The sequence below is a fragment of the Apodemus sylvaticus genome, chromosome 13 (assembly GCF_947179515.1).
Source record: "Apodemus sylvaticus chromosome 13, mApoSyl1.1, whole genome shotgun sequence".
In the NCBI taxonomy this organism is placed as follows: Eukaryota; Metazoa; Chordata; class Mammalia; order Rodentia; family Muridae; genus Apodemus; species Apodemus sylvaticus.
In genome coordinates, this window is record NC_067484.1 from 31929807 (window position 1) to 31957299 (window position 27493).

Genomic DNA, 27493 nt, shown 5'->3' on the forward strand with positions numbered 1-27493 from the left:
TGTTTTAAATATTTAATTACATCGTTTAAATATTTAGCCATCTGGTCCCCATTTGTGCCCTTGCCCCAGGAGCACAGGAGACCAAGTTGGCAGGGAGACTATGCAATCTATCACAGTTCCTATGATTCTTACTTAATGCACCAGGGCAGAGAAGGTCTCTCATTAGGATACACGTGGCCAGTAAGAGACAGCAGATGTGTGAGGAACAGGTCTTTCTCCTCTTCATTCCAGACTTATCACATGGACATAAAAGCCAAGTTCAAACAGAAGTATACAAGTCAATAACAAAAGAACAGACAAAAAAAAAGTCAAATTAACGACCATGATGAATGGAGCGTCCTATCCGTTTTTTAATATCCACGAGTGCATTATTTCTACCCCCAAAAGTGTTGAAAACAATACCTACAAGCCTAATTTCGTATGTACAAACCACTGCTCTTCAGCTGTTCATCCAAAACACGGTGTGGAACTCTTGTTTCTCCCATGCACTAATGTAAATCCAGCCTGTGAACAATACCCCCATAATCCTCTGAGCGCCTGAGTCAGCACTGCCTCAGAGCCCTCACAATGAAGTAAAACAAATTCTGTTGTCAGAAAATGTTAAGTCCCCAACACCTCAGAAAGAGATTTTAGGCTGCAATATCAAATTTCGTCAATATGTGGTAAAGATTATTAGACATATTTACCCTCTCAACCTCAAAGCATTTAAACCCATTAAACTGGGTAACAGTGAGGGTTTGTTTTGTGTTAATAGAGGGGAGGAGGTGGGAAGGGAGAAAGCTGCAAAGATCTAAGTGTTTTTAGATTATTTCCAACCTAGAAAAAAACTGCTAGCTTAAAAATGACTTAATTCAGGCACAGGAACGCTCTGCTGTTAAACTTACCAAATCTAAAGCCGCATAATGAAATGTTAATAAGGTTCTCCTTTTAGACCAAGCCCAAATCAAAGGGAAAATCCAGCCTAGAGAAATTTTTCTGTTATCTGCTCAAGCCCTAGGGGGAAAACAGAAAGGAAAGAGAAAAGGGCTTACAACCTAAGACTTGATCCCAGAACAAAGGCCAGTGGGCTTCTTTCATGCCTGCACCTGGCCAGGCGGCGAGCATGGGGGCGGTGAGCACGGGGTCTCTTCCCCAACTTCCGCTTCTCTTCACCATCCTCCGTCCCCCTGTCCAGAGCCTATGACATACCCACCTTCCACCAGACTGACGGCGGCTTGTTCCAGGTCCTGCCAACTGACTAGAGTTTTGAATTCTGCTTCTGTTGTTCATTAAATACCTTTAAAAGAACTCTAGGTGGTTTAGAGTAAAATCAGTGAGGAACAAAAGGCCGGTCTGGGAAGCAGCATACAAAGCTATATTCCCATATGGGATCAAATGGCTGGGTGGATGGATGGCAGGTGAGCGGGGCGGGTTATGCCACACCCTTTCCTTCCCTACCTTCTCATCCCAGATACAGGGGGCAGTCTGGAGGTCTGGGTTACAGGAACACCCACCCAAGGAGTCTGAGGAAAGGAGAAGGGAGAGCGGTGGTCTGATTGCTTCAGTGTTTGTCAATGTGACAAAAAGAGGTTACTGTGAGTAAACTGTATCATGATATTGAACTATATTCTTATGACGGTTAAATATAATGAATATTAAGTATATTTAACTACATTTTTTTTTAGTTGGGCCAGGGCTTTACCTCAGCAATACAGCACTTGTCGACGTCCTGACTGTTCTGAGTTCCATCCTCAGCATTGCAAAAATTTTTTTAATAAATAAACAAAAAAAGGGTATGCCATGCACTCTCTGAAGTGAAAATCACCTATGTCTACTTCTTAGACATGCACAGTAAGCATGTCTCTAAGAAGAAAATGGAATGAATAACAATGAGACCATGGGACAAGGGGCCCAGAACCAGACAGCAGTGCACAAGGTAGGCGCTGGGGACAGATACTGCAGAGCACTCTCTTCCTCCACGCTTGGAGTCTAGAAGGGCTCCTCTATCCCACTCCCAAAGGTTCCAAACACTATCAAGCCAGCCAACATTTTCTTGGTGTTCCTGAAGGAGCAGAGTACTCAGGAATCACCCAAGGGCTCTAGGGTAAAACAGGCGCCACTCTCCACGGAGTCCTAGCTCTCTCTGGCTTATGCCACCAACAGCCCAAGGCAAACCTTTCAGAGGTACACAAAATATCAAGGCACCACCTCACTGGTAGCAAGTTGGGTCTTCAAACAATATCCAATATATTAAGTAATGAGCACTTGAGCCCAAAACTAGATGCGGGTTCCCAATTACCTTATTTCCAAACCTAATCATTAATTTAATAATAGAGAAATCGTTACTGGTGTCTAAAGCAGCTCACAGAATCTTCTAATTACTCTTTCCCCCCTCTGAAGTACAGATCAGAAAGTACTGGGCTGATAAACTGGATGACTTGCAGGTTTTGACAAGCCTACCCCTTCCGAGGATGTGCACGGGGCACTACTGAAACCACAAGCCACACGTCATCTCCTCTGCTGGTGGCTGGACCCAAATCCCTCCTCCTCATCCCACTGCAGCTCGGGCGATCCTGCACTGCTCCCACCACTTCACCCAAGAGCAGCTGTTCTGCGGCTGCTGGGATTTGAACTCAGGACCTGTAGAAGAGCAGTCAGTGCTCTTAACTGCTGAGCCATCTCTCCAGCAACCCCTACCTTGTATCTAAAATTTCTCAAAATCAGAACTGCAGACCTGGAGACCAGCTGATAGACCTCAGCTCCATATGAAAGTCAAAACCAAGCACCTGGCGGGCACTAAGGAGCTAACAGCCACCCTCTCTGCAAAAAGAGTGAGGAGCAGGGCTTCCTGGTGGCTCCAGGGGGTACAAGCCCCTGCCACCAAGCATGATGACCTCAGTTCAATCCCTAAGACCCATATGATATGACGAGAAAAACTGTATCCTACAAATTGTCCTTTGACCTCCATACATATGCAGTTTGGCATTACATTTATACACATAATAAACAATATAACTTTAAAACAAACTTCTAAAGAGCCAGGAGGAAACTGGGTTCATACCCAAGAGTAACTGCCCTTAGGCAGAAGAATGGCAAATGCATTCTTACGCATGGGTGCTGGAGTTTAAGTAGAGACAGAGAGTGGATTTAGGCAGCAGTCTGCCTTCCTTACTCTCCAGCCACACTTCTAGAACAATCCGCTGTAAGGAAAACGTACATACATATCAGCATAAATGCGGAGGCTGTATCTACACGCACTCTTACCTACTCTGCCGAGCTAACTAGCAGCTTTCAAGTCTTGTAACCTATGAAGCATGTCTGTCCACCATGCTTGGGGAAGACAGGAAAAATGGGGGACACAGGATAAGATCCTCCAGACACTGAAGGAAGGAAGGAAACTCTCAGGAAAAATAGTTACTTTCACATATTAAGAATCAGAAATTATGTAGTAGTGATCTCAGAGCTCACTAAAGACTCTTTCACATGGAGTATATTGATTTAATTTTTGCCTTTGATTTGTAGCCCCTCAAAGGCACAGACAAGCTTCGCATAATGAACCATCCTGTGACTTCACCCCGACTATGCTTACAGAAAATATTCTGTGGCGGCTGTGTGCTATTAGTCAATTTAGTTGATTTCTTTTAAAATATTACATTTTCAACATTTAAATCAGAGCATAATCCTGAAAACTCCTTTATAGAAAGACACAAAGTCCCATTCTTCCTATTGTCTGAAAACAGAATGGCCGAGCAGTCGGAGGCAATTAAAGCCAAGCACTGACCCAACAGAGGCTTTGAAGAAGGCCTTCCAAGCCAGCTTCAAAGAAAGCTATTTGCATATTATTTCCACTTCCCACTGGCCCCAGGGGAACCCAAGGATAAAGCTGCACAGAGCCTGGAGCCTCAGTCACTTCCTCAGGAAGTGGTACAACCACAGCTGCTCCCCCAGACTGGTCTCTAACACCAGAACCCAGAGCCCTGGTAACCAGAGCTGCAATCCTAACTGGGCCTGCCTCAGCTGATGGCTGCAGAAGGTTGGCGTGATTGGGCCTGGGTCACAGCCCAGGTGGAAGATGGCAGGTCCTACACACTGCAGTTTCCCTTCCCTTCAGACCACACCCAAAGCACAAGAGTGGCAGGGTAAGCACCTTGCTGACATCTTGTCTTTTTCTGCTCCCTTCCGAAATAGAACTGTGCTGACTTGCTGTGAGACAAAGGTTCTTGAACAGCAATAGCTACTCACTGAAGAGATGTCATCCAAAAATACCTAGCCAGTGTCTTCCTGTAGAAAACAGTGAATTTAAAGGGCAAGATTCCCCTCGGGTTAACACTTTACAGGGAACAGACAGCAAGAAAACGCAAATGCAGAATGAAAGGCTCCCACCTTGGGGTGAGGGGTGCGTGTTGGAACAGCTCAGCAGATGAGTGCTTTGCTCATCTTCCTGAAGATGAGAGAGGTAGTGACATTTACAGCTGGCCCTGAAATCCAGCCTCCAGAAGGGACAGAATCACAAGTCTGAGGCCAGCCTGGGCTACAGAGTAAGTTCAAGGCCAACCTATGAGGGAGGGAGGGAGGGAGGGAGTGGTGAGAGGGGAAGATATGCTCTGGAAATCCAGAGAAGAGGCAGAGCCTTTTCCTTATGAGCCTACTGCATACATGGCCCTAGGTCTGATCCCCAGTAGGTGGGAGTTACGGGACAATAATGTATTAATATTAGACTACAACATGTAAGCAGAGTAGAATCCTGGGTTCCTCACTCGCACACTGTGGGTACCAGTGACTGTGCTCTCCCCACCCCCAGTCCCTGCTTCCTGCCCCCCCACCTCCCCCCCCCACCCTAAACTACTACCTTATCTGAAAGAGCACATCTGCACTCACCTGGCATAAGACTAGTCAAAGTACACAGGGCAGGGCTTGCCCAGACTCAGAGTTCATTCAAAGGTTAATTTTCTAATTAAAGAAAATCCTGGGGGGAGAAGGGTAAGGAGATTACAAGGGGGCAGTTTCTCACCTGGCCGCTTCTAGAACCAGTAAATTCTTAAAATCCAGGAACAAAGGAAAAAAATATTCTTTTCTTAGGCCCAAAGAAAAAAACGGCAGCAAGACCCTATCTGACGTATCAGGATGACAAGCCACCCACTATGTGGTACAAGAGCAGTGTTAAAAGTCAAGTTGAAGAACATCTGTATAGAAATATTTGAGGAGCAGAGTTACCTGTAACATAAAAAACCACTAAGATTATGCAAATTTCCATCAGTAAAACAAGAAGAAAAATAAAAACATAAGAAGCTATGGTAAAATACAAATAACATTGACTTTTTTCTCCTTATGTCTTTTCTTGCTTTGGTTCTTTTTGAGATAGGGTCTCATTACGCAGCTCTGGATATCCTGGAATTCACTATATAGACCAGGCGGGCAGGACTCCCTCTGCCTCCCAGGTGCTGGCATTAAAGGGGGAGCCACAGCGCCCAGGAACCTTTAGTACTTAACCGCTTTATTCCAATGCTGTTGAGAATTGAGCCAGTCACATGCTCCACCGAGCTTCATCTTACCCACTTTTTGTTTTGTTTTTTGAGACATGATCTAATAGCTAAGAAGCTCTGGCTAGCCTGGTACTCTCTCTATGTAAACCAGGATGATCTCAAACTCAAAGACCGGCTTTTCTCTGCTGGGATTAAAGGCATGCAATGCAGCAACACACGCAGCCCCATCTGAGCCATTTTAAGCATACAGGTCTAAGTGCTAAATTCCTTCACATTCCTTATAAAACAAAGAATCAGCCAGCTGATGTGGCTCTCAGATGCTCAGGCAGGAGAACCGCCATGAGTTCAAGACCCAGATTCAAAACAACACAAAAAGTTCACTCAGATACAAGTAATTTTACATCTCCAAATTCTCTCACTACATAGAAGGAAGAAGCAGGTGGAACTTTCAATTTCCTCCAGTCACTGCCAGCCATCTGCTGAATGTACTCTGTACAGGCTGTCTCCACTGACAGAACATTCTCTGTGTTTCTCCATGAGTCTGAGAACACTGAAAAGATCTGGGCTAGACCTGTTTCCATGAACAAACCAGGAATATTCATTAAGACTGTGTGTGTGTGTGTGTGTGTGTGTGTGTGTGTGTGTGTGAGTGTGTGTGCTGCATGGGGGCTGGGGAAGGGGAGGGCATGTGTCGTCTTCAGTCAGTCTCCATCCACCTGGTTTTTTGAGACAGACTCTCCCAGAACCGGGAGTTCACTAATTCAACTAGGCTGGCTGGCCACTGAGGCCCGGGCATCCTTCCTGGCTGCCTCCCTGCACTGGGACTGTTTACAGGCATATACTGCAGTGCCAGGTATTTTCAGTTTCTATGTGGATGATGGGGATCCAAACTCAGGTCCTTACGCTCATCAGCTGAGCCATCTCTTAGCCTTGAACTGCCCGCAGTCTTTCTGCCTCAGCTTCCCAAGTGCTAGTCCCCAGGTCCATCTAGACTCTCAAGTGGCTTGTTCAAGTGGCTCCATGATCAAGTAACAAAACTTTCCCTATGTGTCTTCATACTTAGATATGAACTGCTTTGAGTTAAGAAAGCCTTTCTTCTTTTATGGTTTTTTTTTTTTTTTTGAGTCAGGGTTTCTCTGTGTAATAAATAGCCCTGGTTGTCCAGGACCTGATGTGTAGACCAGGATGGCCCTGAACTCAAGAGATCTACCTCCCAAGTGCTAGGATTAAAGGCATGTACCACCAAGCCTAGCTTCAAATAAAGTCAATGTAGTGAGTTCCAGCATTTCATAACTAAGCAAACAGTAGCCAACAGCACATCCCTGAGCAGGAGGAGGCACGCCCAGACTCCAGATGTGTTTCTCTAGGGTCTATAAATGGCATGCTTTTTAGTGGCTTCTCCACAAATCTACTTTGAGGGAAAATATAGATTTCCTAAATTAGAACTGATATTTTGAGTTCAGAAATGAGAGCTTCAAAGTAACTCCCTTATCACCTCAGCAAATTTCTGCATCTAAATTCCAAGTCCTGCTGGAAGCCTCTGCTCCGCCCATGCTCCGCCCATGTTCCTCAGAGGCTCCTCCCATGCTCCTCAGAGGCTCCTCCCATGTTCCTCAAGGGCCCCTCCCTTGCTCCTCAGAGGCCCCTCCCATGCTCCTCAGAGGCCCCTCCCATGCTCCTCAGAGGCTCCTCCCATGTTTCTCAGAAGCTCCTCGGAGGCTCCCAAGAAGCTCACATTGCTGTTTCTCTCATCTGCTTTTCCAACTTAATTTTTAATTCTCAAATTTAAAATATTCACAAACATTTTTGAGATTTCCAACATTAAAAAAAGGCAGGGCCAGCCAGGCATGGTGGCGCACGCCTGTAATCCCAGCACTTGGGAGGCAGAGGTAGGCGGAGTTTGAGGCCAGCCTGGTCTACACAGTGAGTTCCAGGACAGCCAGGTCTACACAGAAAAACCCTGTCTCGAAAAACCAAAAAAATAAAATAAAATAAAAAATAAAACCAAAAAAAAATTTAATGTAAATTTTTGTTGTTATTGTTAAATATGGAGGACTCCTGGGACTGGAGAGATAACTCAGTGGTTAAGAGCACTTGCTGCTCTTGCGAGAACCAGGGTCTGGTTCCCAGCACCCACAGAGCAGCTCACAACCACCCGTAAATTCCAGTTCCTGGGGATCCAATGCCCACTTTCATGGGTTCCTGCAATGCACATGGTATATATACTTTCACTCAAGCACGCACATACCCATATAACTCATGTACACACTGTACACACACACACACACACTACATATACAGATACACAGGAGAAGCTTGAATGGCACACACCTGTAACCCTAGCATGAGAGGATGAAGCAGGAGGATCTGAAGCCCAGGCCAGTCTGGGTTACAATCAAAACCCTGTCTGTGTGTGTTGGGGAGAAGGGCTTGTACACCTGTGTGTGCGTGCAAACCTGTCTCTGCACCAGGAAGAAGGTAGGAGCCAGCAGCAGGACTGCCTCAAGTTCAAGGCCACCCTGGGGCAACAGTCTCAAAGAAAAGAAAGGGGGGAAGAGAAGGGAAAGGAGAGCAAAGCAGGGAGAGTGGCGAGGACCAGGAAAGGGGGCACAGGAACTGCAGACTCTGGAGAGCTGACCGTTCACAAAAGCTTGGACCTGCTGGCTTCTCTCAACAGAGGTATTCTTGATGGAATTTTTACCACTCAAGCTTTTTTTTTTAAATATTTATTTATTATATGTAAGTACACTGTAGCTGTCTTCAGACGCACCAGAAAAGGGCATCAGATCTCGTTATGGATGGTTATGAGCCACCATGTGGTTGCTGGGATTTGAACTCAGGACCTTTGGAAGAGCAGTCAGTGCTCTTAACTGTTGAGCCATCTCTCCAGCCCCCACCACACCACTCAAGCTTTTAACAGGAATTCTGAGATGGCTCAGTGGGTAAGGTGCTTGCTATACAACACTAGAAGACCTGAGTTCAATCCCCACAACCCCATAAAGGTGGCAGGAGAAAACTGACTTCCCAGAGCTGTCTCCAGACCTTGACACATACACTATGGCGTGCTCATACAAGCATGCACATATGTGATTTACAAATATACATGCATAGCACACACATACACACACAAATAACAATTTTTAAGAATTGTTTTGAACTACTGTTCTCATTGCAAGATTTGAAGTCAGTGATTTTCTACTGAGATCATTTGTGCATCAACATTCTGGATGTCCTAACAAAGGAGAGAAAAACATGCTCCTGGCTTCTAGTGGACACATCGGCCACCAGAAGCTGGCCAAACAAGTACGCTGCTAAACATCCTACCATGTACATGCACGGAGCAGCCCCTCACAACAAGGAGTGTCAATCGTCAGTACTGTCAGCAATGCTGAGGCTGAGAAATCTCACTCACACAAACAGCAGCACTTCGCAGGTGTCACAGGTCGTCTCCCACCTGCACCAAAACCTCAGCTCTTGATAAACCTGCTTCCGCAAGTCACCCACACCACAGCCTGTGTCAGCACAGACAGACGAACAGCAAGCCCCTGGTCTGCTCCCATTCTGCCATGTCCCTCCCTCCTTCCAGGAGGGGCGAACTGGACAGATGACCACCCAAAACATTACAAAATGGTTCTTATCATCAAAAACCAGCTCCAATGTTTAACTATGAGGCAATTCTCACTGGATGCCAAAGCACTAAAATCATTTTTCTTAATTACAGAAGACAATGCTTTTGTCTGTAAGTACTACTGAGAGCATCCCCATCCCAAGATGTGCTGCCCACTTCCTCAAGTAAACCGATCATAGGCATGGAGGTGGGCAGAGGAGGAGGATTATTAACAGCACCTCATCAGCTGCTGATACACAGAAGGGGAGACAGATAAAAGCCTCCAGTATTAACCAGAAGCAAGTCGTCTCCTCCTAACTCCATCACAGACAGCCACCAGCTTAGAACAGTGCTCGTGCTGCCACACAACAGAGGAAGAACAAGACCTAGCATCAGGGAATTAGCAGCGGGGCTGGAGATGGCTCAGTGGTACAGACACATCGAGCATGTGATGTACATGCACTTGTGCAGGCCAAACACACATGCACATAAAAACAAAGACATTGTAAAGTATGTATGAGAGTGTTGGGTTAAACACACAGCCTCCCTCCCTCTCTCCCTCTCTCTCCTCCCAAACCCCAAACTCTCTCTGAGAGAGCCCTATGAGCCTATGATTTTCCCAGCCTAGTACCCAGAGCAGGAAGCAAGCGTGCAGCGCAAGGGTTCCTGGACTTAAGCAACTTTGCAGATACCAGAAGTAAGGCTTAAGCTATGATTCTTTCTGGGAATTGCTTATAAGGAGCAGGAGTAAATTCTAGATCAAGGCTGAGATGGGTGCCGCCTACCTGTTCTTCTAACAACTTCACAATTTTCCCTCCAGGCACACCTGGACCTCGGGAACAAACAAGAGACCACATCTTCAAAAATGAAAGCATAAGGGGCTGGAGGGAGACCGCTCAGTGGTTAAGGATGCCGAGGACCCGAGTTCACTTCTGTACCGTGTCAGATGGCACACAACCCCCTAAAACTCCAGCTCCAGGGATCCAATGCCTCTGGCCTCTAAGGGCACCTGCACTCAGGTGCACAGACAAATGCACATAATTAAAAATAATAAAAACAAATCTTAAAAAGATAAATTTAGAGCTGGAGAGATGGCTCAGTGCTTAAGAGCACGGACTGCTCTTCCAGAGGTCCTGAGTTCAATTCCCAGCAACCACATGGTGGCTCACAACCATCTGTGTAAAGGGATCTGATGCCATATTCTAGCGTGTCTGAAGACAGCTACAGTGTACTCATAAATAAAATAAATCTGTAATACCCCTAGAGCTCTCAGGGTCTTAACCACCAACCAAAGAGTACACATGGAGGGACCTATGGCACCAACCACATGGGTAGCAGAAGAAGATGGCCTGGTCAGACATCAGTGAGAGGAGAGACCCTTGGACCCATGAAGGCTCATTGCCCCTGTGTAGGGGAATGCCAGGTCAGGGAAGCAGGAGTGAGTGGGTTAGTGAGCAGGGGGAGGGGGAGAAGATAGGGGTTTTTTTTTTGGGGGGGGGGGGACAAGGAAAGGGCCATTTGAAATGTAAATAAAGAAAATATCTAATAAAAAATTTTTTAAAATCTTTTTTAAAGGTAGGCAGATATTTTTCAGTTCAAAACCAGCCAGGTCTACAGGAAGTTCCAAACTAGCCAGGAATACATAGTAAGCTCCTACCAGGAAAATAAAAATAAGCCTGTCACTTGCCTGCCAAAAGCAGGATCTGTGCTCTAGGCCTCGGGTGTGCACGGTAAGGGAGGGCAGGTAATGGAAGCCAACAAAGGAGCGCAGCAATGGATCACAGTGCTGAGGGCCAAACCCGGGACCAGGCAGGCTCTGCAGGCACCCGCCCACTGCGGGGGCTACACCCTAGTCATGTCTCACCATCCTTGATGATTTCACTTCTGAAGCCTGACACAGTGAGGCATGCTAACGATCGAAGCACTTGAGATGCTGAGGCAGGAGGATCACTGTAAGTTCAAGCCTAGCCTAGGCTACACTGCAAGACCCTGTCAAGAAAAAAAAAAAACCTACAAATGTAAAACAGAGAAAAGAATATCAACTCTTAAAGAGTTATTATGTATGTTTGGAGGTATAGGAGTTGAATCCAGGAGGACTGGGATTAAGTATGATCAAAGTATATTGTATGAAGTTCTCAAAACTTAGTAAAATTTATTCTCATTTTAAAAAGTTATTGTGAGGGTTAACTAAACCTCTTGAGTGGGTTTCAAGAGATGGCTCGGCAGGTAAGAGCACTGGCTGCCCTTGCAGAAGCCTCGGGCTCAGTTCCTAGCACCCGCATGGCAGTCACCACATGTACCTCTGTTCCAAGGAATCGACACTTTCTTCGGCCTGTCTCGTCGCACTTACACGCAGGCAAACAGCCATACTCATAAAATAAATCTAAATCTAAACAACAGCAACAAAAGAAACCAAGTAAGCACTCACTACAGTCCCCTTTCTAAATGTGAGTTACTGCAATATTAAAGCAAGTTCAGTGGCCAGGCTGGGGGACCCGAAACTAGGCAGAAGGATCGGGAGTTCAAGGCGAGCCAGAGCTTCGTAGTAAAACCCTCACTGAAAAACAAAGAAATAAAAACAAAAGACTGGGATTCTAACAGAGTCCTAGAACAAACTAAGCCACAATGGTGACACTCCCAACAGATAATACCAAGGCAGATACCACCAGAATTCCCAAATCCAGAGCACAACACAGATTGTCCTTAAGCCCCCTTAACAAATAGACACTTTGGCAAAGTCTTCTAAGAAGTAAAAGAGAGGAAAATTTTTCCTACCCTCAATGACCTGAAACTGGAGCATAGTGTAACCAAAGACACCACAGTTCAAGTTGAAACTCAGCTGGAGCCAAGGATATCTTAACGTTGAGGATTAGAGGAGTGTGTTTAACTTTGACCTATCTCCATAAAACAAGGACAGGCCAATCACTATCATATCAAGTGTAGAGCTACCATAAGACATGACTTGACCAGATCCTGTCAGTGCCTATGAGGAGGCCAAGTATACACACACAAACTATATAAGGCTTGCAGGGTGCAGTGGTGCCCCTTTGACATCAGCACAGGAGAGGCAGAGGCAGATGGGTTCAAGGTTAGTCACAAAGTGAGTTCCAGGACAGAAGAAACCCTGTCCCAAAAACAAAAAATAGGGCAAGGGGCTCTTAAAATGTAAACCAGTATGTCTGTGCAAGACCCTAAACATAGGCTTAAAGATTTCCTCCAGTGAGTCACACAAATTCCCTATCTCCTGCAGCACAAGGCAAGGCACAACTTCCGTGAGCCATGCATTCTACATTTGTGGAGCAAATGTCACAAGTTAAAACACCACTTACCAGGCGTGGTGGCGCACGCCTGTAATCCCAGCACTCAGGAGGCAGAGGCAGGTGGATTTCTGAGTTCGAGGCCAGCCTGGTCTACAGAGTGAGTTCCAGGACAGCCAGGGCTACACAGAGAAACCCTGTCTCCAAAAAACCAAAAAAAAAAAAAAAAAAAAAAAAAAACACCACTTACCCAGTATTATTATCATTATTATTATCATTTACTTCCTGTGTATGTGGGGGGCACATATGAAGGCAGGAGAAGAGCTTGTGAGGTCAGTCCCATCCACCATTTGTGTTCCAGGGCTAGAACTCAAATAATTTGGCGACAAGTGTCTTTACCCTTTGGGCCATCTCACCCGCCCTACTGGACTTGAAGAGATAACAGACTCTTTTGTGTTGGGTTTCTATAGGTAGTTGTGGGGTTTGGTTTGTTTTGGGACAGGGTCTCACACTCTAACCCTGGACAGAACAGATGGCCTGGAACTCTCCATAGTCCAAGCTGGCCTCAAACTCCTGACGTTCTCCCTCACCCCTTGGACTGCTGTGGTTACAGGCCTTGAGCCATCACACCCAGCTTAATACAGACTCAAGTTCCAAATGAAAAAAAAAAAAAAAAACTAAGGTCAGAAGTTGAGCTATCCCCACCCTACCCACCCCCCCAAAAAAAGCACCAGGCGTAGTGGCGCACACCTGTAATCCCAGCACTTGGGAGGCAGAGGCACGCGGATTTCTGAGTTCAAGGCCAGCCTGGTCTACACAGTGAGTTCCAGGACAGCCAGGGCTATACAGAGAAACCCTATCTCAGAAAAAAAACCAAAGAAAGAAAGAAAAAAGAAGAAGTTGAACTACGATCAGAAGAGCCGGTCTGGTGCCAACAAAGTCTCATTCTCACCCAGGAGTCCTGAGCCTCAATTCCTTAAGCAAACAACAGGAAGACAACCACACTTCAGAGCTGCTGAGAGCTGTTGCCTAACTCAGAATCAAGTGTCCCAACTGGTTCTCTTAGCTGCATCTTCCCAGCATGCCGAAGTGACCTCAGTCAGTGTTTCATCACTGCTTAGCAAGCCCTGTCTCCCAGGCAGACAGCCACGTGCAGTGACTGCCACACACATTGTCCCAAGTGACAGGAAGGCAGACTGCTTCTCCATCCCGGCTCTCTGGACCCTTCCTTGTTGTCTAACTGCATCCCTTACCTTCTTCACAGCCCCACCCACGCTTCTATTTAAAACCCTTTTTTCCACTGCATCCTTCATTTTAGAACCCAAAAGAGCAATTCAGAAGAGCTTTACAAGTTAAAAAGAAATGCAATTTTGTCACGGAGAAGTTTTGGGGATTTTGTTTGTCTGTTTTGAAACAGTCTCACTATGTAACCTTGGCTGGCTTGAGGCTGGCTTTGTCATGTAACCTCTAGGGTACACAAAACAGCAAATTAATCAGGTCTTTCAGTGTTTTCCCTGAAATCCCCTACAAGAAACTGTTACTGCTCCTGTCCACACTCCTGCCCCACCTCTGCCACTCCAGTGTCCTCCGTCACTGTGAACATGGAGGCTGAAGGTCCTTCCTAAGAGCCTCGCTCACACACATGTTCCGTTCCTGGCACCAGCGCCTCTCCTATTAGCACTTGTCACTCAGCCGGTCCCTGCCATCTTGCACCCTATTGTAACCATCGTTCTGCATCCTCACGCGTGACCTCCTCTCTGCCGGGCCCTCTGATGCCCTCTATGGGCTGACTTCTGGTCTTTGGCTCCTAGCTCACTCTCATTCTTGGCAAACTCCAAGCCAGGCTTAATTTGCTCCAGCTACATTCTGAACTCTGCAGCTCCTGACAATTCCTCTCCTTTCTCCAGGGCGGCCCAGTCTGGTCCCATTCTGCCAAACCACAGTCCAGCCCCACTGCAGCAACCTGCGATCCCATAGCAGCCCTACTACCCACCAGCCCAGAAAAGACTCCCAGAATGCAAGGAGAAAGATTATGAGCTAGACTGCCAGATGACAAGTTCAGTCAACAAACTAATAACTCACTGTCAGTGTTCCAGGTTCATATTTCACAGAACGGGTGGCCAAGTGTCCAAAGTGATATAAATGATGATTTGTGTGTTAAGGCAGGCTTTTGTAGAGATGGGGTAAACTACCTCATCTGACACAACTGTATTATTATCTCAGAGTTCATCGGTGTACCAGTGTAAGAAATTCACCGGTCCAGTCTCTCACAGCTCACTCAGTACATCAGCTCCGTTGTACAGCTCAATTTCCTGGCTGGCTTGGACTCCATTGTGACCTTCCCAGGAGAGCTAGTTCCCATGATGCACTGCTGGTGGACTTTTACCATATGCTAGGAAAGGTGTGTCAGCCATCTTCCAAAGCTGCTGTGAGGTGGCTACCTTATAACTCACTCTTACAAGTCATCAGCCACTCCAACTCCTCATCGGGAATAGAGAGAGAAACGGTGACTGGGGCTGGATAGATGGCTCGGTGGTTAAGACTGCTCTACCAGAGGTCCTGAGTTCAATTCCCAGCAACCACTTGGTGGCTCTGTAATGGGATCCGGTGCCCTTTCTTGGTGTGTCTGAAGACAGAACAGTGTGCTCATATAAATAAAATAAATAAATCTTTTTTAAAAAATGGTGACTGATTATAGAATCTGAATTCATATGTCTCACTCGATCCCAAATCACTGAGTCTATCAAACTGGGAAACACTGCCCATGTGCTGACAGCCCTTCTGAAGTCAACTGCCTTATGGGACTACAGATGCTAAAGGGTTAAGGGGGATCAGGGAGTGGTGGCTCACAGCTATAACTTCAACATGTAGGAGGATGACACAGGATGCACTACAGTTCAGTCACAAGGACAGAAGAGGCTGAGGGTGTGTGTAGCTCAGCACAAGACCTGGGTTCAGGCAAGCAGTTCACACCCGTAACAGGATCTTCAGTTAAAGTGAGAAATAATCGTAGACGAACAGCCGGGCACTCAGCCCTGGGGGACAGGCACAGAACAGCACAAGCAAGCAGAGATGCTGCCTACATGCAAACACAGGAGGAAGCAGTGCATGCTGGGGAGGATTTGGCCCGGGTTCAAATCTACCATCCATCACTTAGGAATGGCACATTTAGTCTAGCTCTGACTGTCCTGGACGTTACTATTGCGTAGACCAGGCTGGCCTCAAATTCACAGAAATCCATCTGCCTCCCAAGTCCTGGGATTAAAGGCATGTGTCATCACACCGGGAAGGAATGGTCACTGAGTCTTCACAGGCATGAAGCACACCCCTAGTGAGCTACAACACGCAGTGCTTTCTCCCCTGGAGCTCATCCTGAGGCACAGCTGTGCAAACCCTGTGGTCGAATCAGGAACACCTGGGAGAGAAAAGCTGGCTCCATCTCGAAAAGGGCAGGCTTCTCTACCAAGGGGGACACGATACAGTCACTGTACTCACTGTTTCCAACCAAAGAGCCACTAAATAAACACAAACAATGGGGGGGGGGGGGACACCAGGAACTACACCACTAAAACGATTTTTGATGGATGTCCTCTCCACATTCCACATTCGAGAGCATCCTGTCCAACAGAAACATGAAAATCATACGTAGTCTTAAATTTCCTATCAGTAGCATTCATGAGAGGAAAAAGGTCAGGGTAACATGAACCTGAACACCAGGTCATGTGATGTGGCAATTGTGTGCCAACTGTCTGAGGGCATTTAACCACAGTGGTACGCACTCACTACACAACCAATATGAAAAATTAATGAGAAATGATTTCTCATCTCCTTTAAATAGTCTAGGCTGCTCTTGAACTCCATATGTACCAGAGGATGCCCCCGCTCATCCCTGAGTGCTGAGAGTTACAGGCAGGCATGCGCGGCCCCATTTCCAGGTGCATCTTATATTTATGGTTCATGTACAGACATGAACATGTAGGTGTTATCATATAAACATGTGAACAGATGGACAGCCAGTGGAAAAAGTCATTGTTAAGCTGCCATTTTTGTTAGAGACAGCCTCAGAGCATAAGCTTGGCTGGCCTAGAACTCAGAGATTAGCCCGCCTCTCTCTCCCAAGGGCTTGGACTCAAGGCCTGAGCCACCAGACCCAGCAAGGCTACACAGCTTTGTGTATGAGCTTTGTTGTTTAAGCTCATCTAGACCAGAGTCAATGAGGCAGCTGAGCTATTCCACAAGTGAAGAGAGGTGAGACACAAGGTTTAACTCCAACAAAATGGAAGTTTCTACCTATTCCTACATTTCAACCAATTTTATCCAGATATAAGGCAGCTGTGGCTGAAGCCCTAGACACAAGTAGATGATACATAGTCTTTGTAATTTTATGGTCAAAATTAAGTGTCTGCCTGCAAATGAAGGAAGAGCACAGAAACACACGACTCTTCAAAACCCAGTACAAAGCAATGCCATTTTCCTCAAATGAACGACCAGAGAACACTAACTAAAAGCCCAATCTGGGGAAGGCCGGACTGCATACACTCTGTTGTAATGGACATGACCACGCTCCAGACCATGTCCTGGAAAAGTCTGGTTTGGAGTTTAGTAACTAGTTCCAGGTCCTACAGCTAGTAAGAGTAGATCATAGGTCTACATCCCAGAGCATGGCGAAGATGGGACACTCCAGAATCTGACACGCCTCACCACCCTGAGCTAAGCACATGCTGGGCATCACCACTGCCACCTACCCTCCTGGCCCTACTGTATAAGACAGTCAGGACTGTCAGTGTCAAGCTCATCAGAGTCCCCAGGGGAGACTTAACTGGACGAACTCATGTTTTCAGATTCAACTGATACACATTTCAAATGTGAGCAGAATTATAGACCACCAAAACATAAAAGTCTAGACTCCATCTATAAAGCCATGGTGGAGGGACTCTTCAGTGACAATCCAGATGCTGGCTTCTGGATCCCTATCTGCTATGAACTACCCAATGCTCTATTTGGATTAGCTGCAAGGGAAAAAAAGGTGGCAAAAATTACAAATGATATTTATCTGAACTATATCCTGCCATGATTCCTTTTAAAGTAGTGGACTTTGAATGATCTAATCTGTGAAGCTTTTTAACACTCTTATCATATGATTCAGATCTCTACAACCTACTTATTGCCTCAAACAAAAAAATCACAAAAACCAATGTCTTTTACTAGCTCCAAGAATCAGCTTCCAAAATGAATCTGCATCTCAAAAAAGGCTGAAGCTGATGGAACACCTGATTAACTATGCATGCCAGGAAACTCTATGTAAAGGTGTAATAATCAACTTTAGTGAAAACCATGCAGTGCTGGTGTGTGCAGCCAAAGACACAGACAGCAGCCTTAGTAGGGAGATGCCTGACAGCTAAGAAAGCCACTCGGCATTTCTCTAAAACTGCGTTTCTGTCTGCAGATGTCAATCAAACAGAACTGGCTCTCCCCTCTCGAACAGCCTGCCTGGAAAAAAAGATGATTCTAAGACTTCTTTAAGCTATGCTTGTTTATGGTTGGATTACTCGCATCTCGCCTTCAATTCGTTTACCTCTCATGTTCAGCGCATCCATTTATTTCTTCTCCTACTCTGTGCCCAGGAAAGCTTCTGTCCGTCCAATGTGCTATTTCTAGAGCCAGCTCTGATATAGAGACCACGCCCCCTCTCTGTGCTGAGTAGTCAGGAAGACTCCTGCCATACCTCAGAAGTCAGCCTTAGACGGCCACCCGCCGTCCTGAGCATCCCAGCATCTCTAGGGCTTGGTACCTGCTCTGCCTCTGGAGATGTCCTTTGAGCCACCTTACCCCAAGTGCCATCCATGTGGTGGGGAGCATGTCTCAGATCCTACATCTCAGATCCCACCACGCATAATCCTGGGGCCCTTTGCCCGAGTGCCTGCCTCAGTTCCCCCACTGTCCAAGGGGGAAACTGAGGCTCATCCCACTGCTTATCTGCATTATCTGAAATCATCTGAGATGAAAACTCACCAGATAAAAGCAGCCACGGTGCCACACTCCTTTAATCCTAGCATTTAGGAAACAGATGAGGGAAGATCTCTGTGAGTTAGAGGCTAGACTGGTCAGCAAACTGTCTTTCAGGACAGCCAGGGCAACAGAGTAAGACCCTGTCTGGGAAAAAAAAAAAAAAAAACCCACCAGATACTCCAGTGCCTGTGGGTGTTTGCTGTGGATGCTGTTTTGTGCCTTCTTAGAAAGCTTTCTGACCTCCTACTGGTTTTTCCTTTGTGGTGCTAGAGATGGACCCCAGGAACTCTTGCATGCTAACCCCCACTGAGTTTCACCCCAACTTTCTGAAACACATATTTTAAACTGTGCAGACCTCCTTGATGATTTTAACTATACAGGATAAGGGCATTATACTGCTCTTATCTTAGGGGACCCCAAACTCTTCACACTTGCCTTCCTGTAATCACTGCTCTGTGTTAATGACAAGTCTCCTTATCTGTGACTTCCAAGGTTACAGCTACAAAGGTCAACAACAGTCTGAAGATATTAAACTGAAAATTCCAGAGAATAAACAATCCCTGTTTGAAATGATCGTTATTAGAGTGTGGTGTGATAAAAGTTCTGCCCCATAATTAGAAACTGTCAGAGATGAGTTGTTAATCTCTTATTCACATCTCACTTTGGATTCACCCTGCTTTCCTCTTCCTCTGCAGAGTAAGGAAAGACAATAGAATCTCTCTAGTTCTTCTTGGATCTACTCTGTGCCCAGGAGAACGGCCTCCTTTCCTCAGAGGCTTGTATGAATGAACAGGAAGACCCACCACCACACAGAATGGTCAGGACTCCCTGGCGTGAGGTACAAGCTAGCAATCTTAGAACTGGGTCCTCTATGAGACCTGATGCTGCCACCCCCAATCTGACCTCTAGCCCAGTCAGCCACAGCAAAGCAGCTGAAGAGGCAGAGAGCCCCGTGCCAGGCAACTGTGCCCAAACCTGAGTTCAGCAGATTATAGCTCTCCTAAAGCATTCTTTCCCATCTCCTCTGCCTTCCGACCTGGTTATCTTAAAATAGAAAGAACCCGCTGCCAAGTAACCTACGCGTCACCTCTGAGACCCTCCTTCAGCCTTCCTCTCCATCACTACCAACCTGTGGCCCAGCCTCCTGCGGAACCATCCTCCCTCCCCTCCATTCCCACGGCTTCACTGTTAAGTCTTGGAATCCCGCAACTGCTATACGTAGGGAGGATAGGGGGATTCCCATTGGATCTCCTTGCCTCCAGCCTCAACCATTCCTTTTCCAGGGTATCCCAACAAGACTTTTGGGAGGAAGACTAAGTCTTTCTGCTAATACTAGTATCCAGAGTCACCAGGACTGTCCAGAAAGACCATCATCAGTCGTGCCTTTCTCTGCTGCATGGGCATCAATATGGCTACCGCATTATCATAACCACGTGCCCACCAGGCTCTCTCTGTACCTTCCTATCACTGTTCCAATGCTCACATGTTCTTCCTGAACCTTGGCCAGCCTCTCACACTCAAGGACTTTCCAGGGTCAACTGCAAAGCTTCCCTTCAGGGCACCTCCCAGACAACAACAGTAGGTGGCCAGTCCCATTTCTATGAAAGCTCTGTGGGACTTCTTACTCTCTGCTCTCTGGTTTCCTCTTTCCTCAGCATTCCCAGAACCTAGAAAGAGGCCTACTGCTCAGAGAAAACAATGACGCCTCTGTTACCTGACAGGCAAATCCTCACATTTGCAGTGCTTGACAATTCCTGGGCTCACCTCCTTCTGTGCCTCCAGGACCTCTCCCTATCCTTCCTGACCTACAGAGGGACTTTATCCTTAGCTGCCCTTTCTACTTCATGAACTCATTTTAACCAAAATGGAGAGGGGGAAAAAAAAAAACCGAAGCACTCAGGGTTAAAACCAGCCTCGATTATATAATGAGTTCCAGGGCAGTGTAGGCTACAGGAGGGGGACTCTGCAAAGGAAAGAAAATGGACTTGTTTTCAAATCTCTCCACTCCTCCACTGCCATGACAGTGCCCAAACCTTTCCAGGTATCCAATGACTTCAGATGGGAGATGCCAGAGGACTGGTGAGATGGCTCAGCGGCTTCCCAAGGTCCTGAGTTCAAATCCCAGCAACCGCATGGTGGCTCACAACCATCTGTAATAAGATCTGATGCCCTCTTCTGGTGTGTGTGTGTGTTATACATATAAGTTTTTTGAAGAAACTATTTATAGACACCAAGATTTCATCAGAGATCTTCCGTGTATCATTTTCCAAAATTTCAATTCTATTCACCACTGAACTAAAACAAATGGCTCTGTCAAACTAGGCTTGAGATGAAAAATAATTGCCAGAAGAAATAAAAGGCTGTTTTACCACTTGCAGCTTTTTGTTTCCATTTTGGCTAATTTCGATTAGTTCAGGGTGATAAAGCATGTCATCCCATTAGAGCTCCTTTATCACGACCACTGCCCCATGTCCTGAGGGCCCCAGTTCTCCTGGGCAGGCCTAACTGCAGCTGCCAAGGTCGAGGTTCTTCTGTATGACACAGTGAGCTGAATTTATTTCATTTAAACTTCAAACTCATACATATGAGCAAATGATGCCTAGTATTTACAAACAATAAAATTTAAAAATGCTGATAAGAAAACCTGTACAGATATTTGGGTAGGTTTTGTCCACAATCACCTGAAACTGGACTGTTCTTCAACCAGAGTAAGAATGGACAAACTTTGGTAGAACCAGACAGTGGAATAGTACTCACCAATAAAAAAGATGAAGAATCAACAATATACAAAGCAATAAAGGTGCTCCAGGTACATCTTGTCAAGTAGAAAAAAAAATTGTTTAGGAAAACCAAAACAATTCAGCCAGAGAAGAATGGAACAGTTGTAGATTGCGGCTGCCAAGGGCTTGGGGGGGGGGGGGGGAGTAGGGGTGGGGGGAGAGCTTGCCTCAAAGGAGCAGCAAGAAGTCTCAGCATGATTTTTGCATGGATTATGTCAATTCATATGTGGCTCTACACATGTGTCAAAACCTTAAACTGTCCCTGGGTGTAAATTAAATATTTTAACCCCTTTAGCCACACCTAGGGACTAGTGATCATCTCTAAAACACACTTAACACCAACAAACGGACTTGAGGGCTGCTGTCTTGCTTTTGACAGTGGGAGAAGTGAGGCGGGGTGGGGGAGGGTAGCTTCGGAAAGAGGTTCCCTAACTGGTCTTCAACTCCGTTCCTGCCTTGTGCCTTTTAGAGATTCCACATCAGGGTAACTTCCGGCTGCAGCTGCACTTCATGCTCAGTTCTAACCAAGGACATGGGCAAGGTTACTCAAAACCCACGTCACACAGAGGCTGACAAAAGGATTGCAAAGGGCAGCGGGGACTACGATCTTAACACTGCAACTCAACCTAGCAAGTGTAAGCAAAAGAATCCACTTAACTATCTATGATCGACCTCCTTCCAAGTCTGGCCTTAGAAATGAGCTGGGCTGGCGTGACAGCACAAGCCTGTAACCTTGGCACCCAGAGCCAGGCAGAAGGGTGACGTGTGAGGACAGCCTGAGCTACATACATACTCCAAGGTGGGTAGGGGTGTTTGAGAGAAAAGAGGAGAGGGTGGGAGAGAAGGGAAGTGAGAGAGACTCTGAACACAGAATGAAACCCTGAACCAGGTTAGACTGAGCTGTGAAAAAATGAAAGAAAAACCCTTGGATCAAGTGTTCCTTAAGATGGAAAATATGACTCAATTTCAGGCAAAGGATGAAAACAAGCAAGTGTTCACCGCCCAGTTACACTTTCTTTCCAGCGTGCGCTCGCCAAACCCGCACATTCCTGCTGCAGACAGGGAAGGCCCGAAGGTCCTCCTCGGAGACCTCCTCTGGAAACAGCAAGCAGGCGCCAGCTGCAGCTCCAGCCTGGGAGCCATGGTTTGCCTTCCTGGCTCTCCCAGGAAGGGACATGCCCTTGCTTATGCTCTGTGGCTCTGGGTCTCTCTCCCTGGAGACAAGGGCCTGCTACCTTGTTACAGCCCAGCATGAGATCAACACCTGAGGCCAACTCCAATCCAAGATGAGCTCAGGATTGCAGCCTGGGAGAACCAGCTCCCCAGCCTCCCACAGCATTTGCAGCTGGAAAGACTGGCCTAAATGTAAAACAAATGCTATTTTCAGGAGAGGCTTCTTGGGTGGGGGTGGGGAAAGAACAAAGCTAAAAACCAACAAGAGAGTACATCAGACCAGAACATTCCACAACATGCAGAACCTAAAAAGGGCTTTTGAAACATTCTGAAGAAATGGTCATTGCAAGAGGCTAGCTGTGAAAGTTAAATAAAAACCCCCGCCCCGGGAAGACCGAAGTGAAGGACTAAATGACAGACAGCTTATTGTCTTATGCTAATTAAGGCTTATCACATTAGCCATCTGAGTTTTAGTTGGCACCAAAAACTCAGGGGCCAACACACCATGCAGTATAGATTCAAATATGGTCGGCAAGCATTATACCAGACATCTGCGGAACCCCTAGCAGTCGAAAATGAGGTAAAACTGAAAACCAATTTTAGCAGTGTGATTTGCAAAGAACCTTGTTGCGTCGTGGAAGCTCTGTGCTGGTTTGGACGTCTGAGATTGCCTTTATCTCTATTAAATACTTTATAAAATATTCCAAGCTAACCATGTACACTAGTTTCCTCCCCCCTCCCCTTTTGCCAATGCTAGCACACAGGCGACTCTCTGCAGCCCAGTGTGTGTGTGTGGGGGGGGGCATTCCAACAATAAAGCCCCTGCATACCTAACACCCTTTACTGCGGATAGACTGCCCACCAACTACCAGCACAACTTCACCAAGGCTAAGATCCTCCACACTTCTGAATAGACTATTCAGCTGAACCCGGAGAGGAACACGATACGCACTTCAAAGGGAGAAAAACGTATTTGCAATCAGGTCTCCCATGGGCTCCTCTTGACTGTGCTTTCACCAAGCCAGCAGAAAGGCAGAACCAGCTCTGTTGCTGAGATCATACTGGACCAGACTCTGGTGCGACTGGTTTCCTGTTTGGGGAAGTTGTAGCTCTTTGCACAAGGAAGCCCAAGGCAAACCGTTCAGTGTTCTCCTGGAAGCTGCCACCGCCTTTGTTCTTCACGAATCTGCTGCCCTCCTCTGCTTTCCCCTCTCCATTCCGAGCTCCAACCCAAGTCCTACTGCAGTAAAGCGTTAGACATTTTCCACCACCCACTACGGTAAGGCTGTAAGCTGACAGTCAGTCATTCTTGCACAGATGAAACCAGAGACGTGAGTTTCTCTTAGTCCTTCCTTAGTATCCCACATTAAAATGTATGCCACAAATAAGCCAATGATGAACACTCGGTCGACAGCCCCCAAAATCAATAAAAGACATTCCACCACTTGCCTGAGAAACCTTTCAGGTCAACACGGGGAGCAAGGAAAAGGGAGAGGAGGAGGTGAACAAAAGACGACTGTGCCTCCAGGCTCCTGACGTCCTAAAGGGCTGGCCGGCCTGCTTCGACTCGGTGAAGCCCTTCCTTTCCTTACAACTGTGCTCAAAACACGAAATGTGGACTGCTTCTATGCAAAAACAGTGCATTCTCCACAAGGCCCAGCTGCCTCCCGCCCTCTAAACAGGCCAGACTCTTCCAAATCGCCCAGGCACATGTGATTTAATGAAGGCATTCAGATCTCGCCTTGATAGCAACACCATCAAAAAAAAAAGTCACTGGCATCCCATTAAACATGGATAAGAGGAAAGGTATTTGGTCTCCACTCTGAACCTCACTCATCTCCAGGGTACCAATCCACTGTCAGCCTGTGTCAGAATGGATGTGCAAATTAATATTTAAATTCATGCTAAAAATAGCATATCTCACCTTGTGAACCTTGACCTTTTGAAAAGACTTTGGACCAGTGTTCAGTTACTGTCACACGGTTGCATTCTCTGCAAATATGAAAGGGTTAAAAGCAGCCCCAGTCAACAGGCCTACAAGGAAAAAAAAAAAAGAGAGACAGCATGGATGGCTGACATCATCACTGGAACGCATGTATGCTCATTTCCTAGAACAATATTGTTACCTTTTGGCCTTCATAATAGTCCCAAGTATCCCCAACACCCTCTTAGTAGCTTCTAGAAGGAAAAGCACAAAACAGAACACAGCCTGTAAGAGAGAGAAAAAAAAGGCATGCAAAGTCGCATTCTCCAGCAACAAACTACCATTACAAATCCATCAGTTCATTCTGGTTTTGTTTCCATAAAAACACAGAGAAAAAGAGAAGACTGTACAAACCAAGTGTCCCCACCCTAATAAGGCACATACTTTTTTTTTTCTTTAATAAGGGTCATAAATCTCAGCTCCTTGTCCATCCCTTAAGCAAAAGAAAACAGGCAGGAAAAGCCCAAGAAAGCTCAGAGCCTGCAAGCGTGCACCTTTCCCGCCCCCCCATCATCTCCACACTGGCTCTTTTAGGGCTCCATTAGTCACGTACCAAAGCTGTGTGGTGTCTAAGTGTGCATTTACATACTCTGTTGGGATGGTAGCTTCCAGCAAGCTCCTCTGCTTTTGGCAGCCATGAAGGGAGGAAGCTGCTATCCCACTGTGGTAGCTCAGTGACTGCATTGTGTTCAGGAGCTGATCTGCCTCAAACCAGTTTCAGCCGGTTCTGGTCACCCTACATAAAAAAGCTATGGCAACCCTCGCTGAGTTGCCAACAAGTCCCTGAGAATCAGCACAGGGTGGGAGCTTGCTGGGGGGTTGCCTCTCCCTTTTAGGGCTTCCTGAGGAGGGAAAGGTCATTGTGTGTGTGTGTGTGTGTGTGTGTGAGTGTGCGCCCCTTCCACACAAGCACAGGACCCTGGAAATGCTCACCTCACGAGCCCCCCACAGCCCCTCAGGGCTCATCCCTCTCCCCCTCCACCCCGAAGCCCACCGCAGACACTGTTTCCCCCTCCTTGTCTTTCCCCCACTTACCTCCCACAACCTGGCTCAGATCTTTGTGTACGTGTGTGTCAGTGTGTGTTCCCTGTGTTGGTGGCTGACAAAGAGCCCCCAAGAAAGCAATCTATGTGTGTCTCCTCACACAGGATGCGTCGGCTGCAGGAGGCGGCCTGGCCTCCTAGCAGAGTGGTGCTGGCTTGTTGACCAGGCTCCTCTCTGCCTGTCACCCCCACCCCACCCAGCCCCCTCCTCCCTTCCGTCCTTCTCCTCTCTCTCCCAGCCCTGTCACCACCACCAGCAGCCCCCCCAGTCTCCTCCTCCTCCTCCAACCTTCTCTTCTTTCAAGCACCTGGGGGGGAGAGGTCCAAATCCCTTCACCTCTGGGTAGCACACTGGTGAGGTGTGGGGCGTTAGGGGACAAGTCAAGGGGCAGCAGGGAAGAGGGGGCACCCAGGCCTTGGGAGAAATCATCTGTGCACAACCAGCTCTGGAGGGGGAGGCGAGCCCGCGCTCACGTGGCCCCCTCTGGAGCTGGTGGGGCCTAGCAACAGCGGCCCTGCCTCGGCCCCCCCTCAAGAAGCTGGCTGGGCGCGAAGGCCGGCTGTCCCCAAAGCTAGGGTGGGACAGGCCGCCGCGCTCAGGCCAAGGGGCCTGAGCCTCGCGCTCGCCGTGACCCGCGGGGTGGCACGAGGGGCCCAATGCCCCCTCCCGCCCGCGTCCGCCCGCACCCTCGCGGCCCCCTGTCCCAGGCGCACACCCACCCCCTGGCCGGGCGGGCCTCCGCAGCGCTCAAGCCCGGGTGTCCGGGCCGTGGCTCGGGCGACCTCTGCTCCGCGCGCCGCCGGCGGCTGCTGCTGCTGCGCCCGCTGCAGTGCGAGCGGCGGCGGCGGCGGCTTCCATGCTACGGGCGTGTCGCGCCTCCCAGCCGCCGGGGTCTGTGTGCAAGAGCGGAGCCGGGCCTCGCCGCCCTAAGGCTCCTCGCCGCCGCGGCCTCGCGGTGCGCCCGGACGCCGGCCCCGCTCCCGGGCGCGGGCTTTAGGCCGCGCGGCGGCGGCTCGGCCCGGGCCACGCCGGGGCCTAGCGCTCGGGCCGCCCGGGCGGCGAGCGAACAAAAGGGAGCGCGGCGAGGGGGAGGGGGCGCCGTGGGGGAAGGGAGCCCGAGCCCGGCTGCGGAGCGCGAAGCCCGCGGCCGCGACGCCCCGCCGGCCCGCGGCGCCTCGCCGGCCCGGGTGGAAGGCTGCGGGCGCACGGCCCGACCCGTCCCGGAGGTGCTGGTGGCGGTGCTGGGGACGGGGCCGAGCGGGGGCTGGTTTGCTGTCTTTTTCAAACGACACTTGAGACTCTCACCCAGTCCTTCTCCATGGCCCCAAGCCGCGACTTACTGGAGTGGAAGGAAGCAAGGCCTCGCCAAAGATGGTTGAAAAAAATGCCCGTGAGCCTCTCTACCCAGGATCTTGAAGCCAAGGTGGTGGTTGTGCTGTCCTCCTCGTAATGGTGGCAATAAGTAAGAAGAGAGCACGCTATCTTCAGATAAATTCAATCTGAGATTCTCCCAGGAGGTGGAAGAAAGGGCTCCCTTCTGTTAGTTAGTGGTTTGGAGCCCTTTTCGCCTTAAACTGAGCCACAAAAGAATGGAAGACACCCCTGGGGTGGGGAGAAAGCCCTGGTGTAAAAGACACACGTTTTGCTTTCAGAGAAAAAGCCACTGGGGCCAGATTGAAGCATGGCATGTTCGGTTCATGTAGGGTGTTTTTTTTTTTTTTTAAACTGGGGGAATGATATTGAGTAAACACGATGTAATAGCTGGGTCTTTACCTTCTATAAGAGAGATAGTGCACAAATGTAACAGGCACACGTTGTACGTACAGCAGGTGGTCATGACTTAAAGAACACAGGCAAAAAGATACATACAGAAACCAAAGGCCAAGAAGGGAGATAGCCGGAGAGGGAGACACACTGCGTTTCCATTGCCAGAGGAAGTCCTCTGTTTCCCAGCCCTGTGTCCTGGTGCCCATATTGTGCACAGACGAGCAAGCCACTGAAAGGGGTTGGGTTTTTGCTGCTGCTGCTGTTGTTTTAAGAACAAGAGAACCCTCCATGTCGAGCTAATAGTGCTGCCTGGAAGCAGGACAAAATGGAGGGACCTGAGGAAAAAACCTTCCACCATTACCTCCTAAAAAGTCCCCCTCCCCTCCTCTTTGCTTGCACTCTGAAGACAA

The 27493-nt window shown here is 47.9% G+C and overlaps 1 protein-coding gene across 4 annotated transcripts in view; it reads right to left on the reverse strand.

Annotated features, from left to right (window-relative positions):
- Znf532 (zinc finger protein 532) overlaps nucleotides 1-26536 on the reverse strand; it is a 106826-nt gene extending 80290 nt beyond the window's left edge. Inside the window, exons 1-3 of one of the 4 annotated variants that reach the window (XM_052155575.1) lie at nucleotides 26036-26536; nucleotides 24415-24466; nucleotides 24213-24322 (exon numbers count right to left, since the gene is read on the reverse strand). The gene's annotated coding sequence lies outside the window, so the exon portion shown is untranslated. Of the gene's footprint in view, nucleotides 1-24212; nucleotides 24323-24414; nucleotides 24498-26035 lie in introns of all 4 variants that reach the window. The other 3 variants (XM_052155574.1, XM_052155577.1, XM_052155576.1) reach the window with 3 other exon arrangements.
- Between the last annotated feature and the right edge of the window lie 957 nt (nucleotides 26537-27493).